Raw genomic sequence first — 4,290 nt, forward strand, 5'->3', positions numbered from 1 at the left:
ATTGAACACGAGCTGTGAGACTGTTCACTGGGCTAATGGGGGGTTTATTTCTCACTGCCAAGAGCCGGCCATGCCGTGTCAGTATAATATTTAATTTGTTCTGATTACAATGAAGGCTATGTTACATATTTTGCATATACATAGATACCATGCATCACATGTCGTGGTTCCACACACTGTAGGCTCAATATTTCCAAAGTCCAAAAGTCCATCTTTTTTCATTACTGGTTTTCACCTCAAAACTCCACAATTCTATTTCCCATGCAAAGTGTTATATTAACAATGCAAAATAACAATTTTGTTTATAACATAAATATTATTTTCAACCAAAGTGTTTGGGCATTGTACAGACCAGGCACACACACTGGAAGTTTGCACAGCCATGTTTTTCACTGTCATCTGGCCCAGTGTGTCTTCTTCAGTGTAAGCAAACCTGACTGATGAAAAAGGGCCCCATGCTACGCTGAGTCCAGCGACTCTCTGAGCTTACCGGGGGGGCTGTCTCTTTCTGCGAGGTGTGTGGAGACAGGGCGTTTCACACATGTCACCTGGAAGAAGATGAGCAGTGGTGTGACAGACGCTCACAGGAGCCAAGATGGCGGCACTTGCACGAGCCTGAACACAGAACGTGTGGAGAACAGAGTGAAACAGAATGGAAGACTGCTATTCTGCGCAGAGGTATGTGCCAGCCTGCAGTGCATATGTGTGTGTGTGTGTGTGTGTGTGTGTGTGTGTGTGTGTGTGTGTGTGTTGTGTGTGTGTGTGTGTGTTTGTGTGTGTGTGTGTATGTATGTACTGTAAGTGTATTGTGTGTGTGTGTATGTGTACGTGTGTGTGTGTGTGTGTGTGTGTGTGTGTGTGTGTGTGTGTGTGTGTGTGTGTGTGTGTGTGTGTGTGTGTTTCAGAGAGAGAGAGAGAGAGAGAGATGAGTGAAAAGAGGAGAGATCTAAAAGGGGCTGAGAGTGAGTGAGACGGGGAGTGTGAGATAAATCATGATGGAAATAAAAATAGAGTGTAAGTAACCAAACATGGATGCACCATGCGATAATGAGGTGATATCAGAGTCAAATCAAATACTCCATCTGGAATAGCTGAATAATATGTATTTCACCCATAGCCACAGCATAATTTAAACGACTAACAGTTGTTGGTTTTACAGATATTTTTAGATATTTTCACAGCATTCCCTAGTTTTCACATTATTGGATGTAAAACATCTTTACATGTGTCCAATGCCTTCTATAGCCTACAAGGCAAATCAAATCGATTTGTCACATACAATTATTCTAGGTATGATATTTATAGTGAGATGCTTAGTTGTTTGACTCCAATGACTCCCATATGCATTAGCGCAAAGACATAACACAAAGAGATACAAGATGAATATGACACAATGATAAATATACGTTTACACAGAGTAAATACTGTATACCGTATACAAAATGTAGACCAATGGAAAGTGAATTATATTGCTCAGACACAGTCCTTATCAGCATCACACCTCATGTTAAAGTCGCGTTAAAGTCATGCTTCTCAAGGCCAACGCCCACCAGAAGCATACGCGGCGCGCCACGGAAAAAAATAGAATTCCATTGTTTTCAATGTAGCAACGCCCACTGGAAACGTCTGCCGCGCAGCAGCCGCACAGAGATAGAAAACTATTCTGAAATCCTGCGCGGCAAGCCCAGACCGCCGAACACCGCTGAACGCTGCTTCCGGTGGGCGCCGGGCTTCAGTCTCCTGCTCCTGCACAATACCAAAAGCAAGGTGCACGAGTGGGGTCAGGCTTACTTATGACCCCTATAACCTGTCCACCCCGCGGTCCAGCGATATGGATTGCAGTCCTGTTTACTGAGTTATTTCCCCAGCTCTGGGGTGTTTCTGAGTAAGGAGGGCTATTACCAGTTTAGCCTGTGGCTCTCCCCCTAAGACAAGTTGATTAAGCGCACAGATGGTGTGCAGAACTCACTCTCTCAGTTTGAGTCCATCTAAGGCCTTGTGGTCTGTTTCGGCTTATTTAAATACAACATGACTTAAGCGTCAGCCTCTGTGTGTGATCTTGCCTACTTGATCTGTCCTGGGATTCTACGCACCTGGCGAAGCATCTTTGCACGTGTAGACAAAATAAAGTGCGGTCGTCACCCCCCAAACTAACTTTTCTCTGTGTTATACACCACAGTTTGCATCATGGAATCTAAATGTGGCCACTCAGTGGATCATCAGAGGCTTCATCTTTCAACCAAAATTCATTAGTCATTAATCACACGTTGTTATAGAGAAAATTCGGTAGCACTTCCTTTTACAGTCCCCTAATTACTAGGTATTTACCAGGTAACAACATGGTAATATTAAGTAATTATGTGGTAACTAATATAGGTAAAAAGAGGGTAACTACAGAGTAAATATAAAACAATTACATAGAAATGTTTTAACTATTACAAAGAAACTATTCTGAATTAATGTTTAATTACTTCTGAGAATGTACAGGTTACTACAGAATAATTATGACACAATTACTACATAAAATGAAAGAAATTATGGCCATGTTCCCTAGTAATATCATTCAATATTTCAGCCATTCCGTTACCTACCATGTAATTATGTGGTAACTATACTGGTAAAAATGAGGGTAACTACAGAGTAAATATAAAACCATTACATAGAAATGTCTTAACTCTTACAAAGAAACTATTCTGAATTAAGGATCAATTACTTCTGTAAAATAAAGGTAACTACAGGATAATTATTACACAATTACCACATAAAGAATGAGAAATCATGGCCATGTTACCTAGTAGTACCATTCAATATTTCAACCATTCAATTACTTATTTAATATGTAATTGTGCTACTTTGGCTGGTATTAAATGGTATTTACTGGGAAAGAACAACGTTGTTTCCAAGAAACTACATTCTTTATTTCCCTTTTATTTTGCTGTCATCACCAGCACATAGGCCTATACCCATTTATCATGCATGGGTTTATTCAGTATTTACCTCATAACAACAACTCCATCAGGGTCCATCTTCCTTATTACTGGGTCATTGTACATACTGATTAAAATGTACTTGGTAAATACATGGTTGTTTCCATTGTACTGATGTCCGCACCTAATTGTCACCATGCATTTTCTGCACTATTACCTGATTAAACTGAACTAATTTCCAGGTAAATAAGATGAAACTGGACTGGAAAAGAAAGCCTGAATTTTTACCATGTTTTTAACAACCACTTACCAAGTAATTATACAAAGACATTTCTTTTTAACTCCAACCTACCATGTATACATTCTGCAATATTACCAGGTTATAAATAGGTAAATAAGACGAAACTGGACTGGAAAAGAAAGTATGAATTGTTTCCATTTTATTAACAGCTTCTTTCTAACTAATTACACAATGATCCATTTATTATTAATTCCATCCATTCAAGTTATTACCGTGCATTTTCTTCAGTATTACCAGGTTATTCACAAGTATTTTCTAAGTAAATAAAATGAAACTGGACTGGAAAAGAAAGTCTGGATTATTCCCACACTGTTAACAACTGCTTTCCAAGTAATTACACAATGATCCATTTATTTTTCATTCCATCCATTCAAGTTATGATCATGCATTTTCTTCGGTGTTACCAGGTTATTCACAACTATTTCCTAGGTAACTAAGACGAAACTGGACTGGAAAAGAAAGTATGGATTATTCTCACATTGTTAACAACTACTTTCCAAGTAATTACACAATGGTCCATTTATTATTAATTCCATCCATTCAAGTTATGACCGTGCATTTTCTTCAGTATTACCAGGTTATTCACAAGTATTTTCTAAGTAAAATGAAACTGGACTGGAAAAGAAAGTCTGGATTATTCTCACGTTGTTAACAATTACTTTCCAAGTAATTACACAATGATCCATTTATTATTAATTCCATCCATTCAAGTTATGACCATGCATTTTCTTCAGTATTACCAGGTTATTAACAACTATTTTCTAAGTAATTAAGATGAAACTGGACTGGAAAAGGAAGTATGAATAAATTCACTATTTAGGTTATTCTTATTTACACATTCATTACACATGCGTTACACTCAATCTTCAATAGTTTTCAATAGGCTAACTTTCAGTTTCAGGTAGGCTATCGAATGTAATACAACCAACATCCAAGCAGTAAATAGTAGTTGTTAACAATGTGAGAATAATCTTTCTTTTCCAGTCCAGTTTCGTCTTAGTTACCTAGAAAATAGTTGTGAATAACCTGGTAACACCAGAGAAAATGCATGATCATAACTTG

The sequence above is a fragment of the Sardina pilchardus genome, chromosome 20, assembly GCF_963854185.1.
Source record: "Sardina pilchardus chromosome 20, fSarPil1.1, whole genome shotgun sequence".
In the NCBI taxonomy this organism is placed as follows: domain Eukaryota; kingdom Metazoa; phylum Chordata; class Actinopteri; order Clupeiformes; family Clupeidae; genus Sardina; species Sardina pilchardus.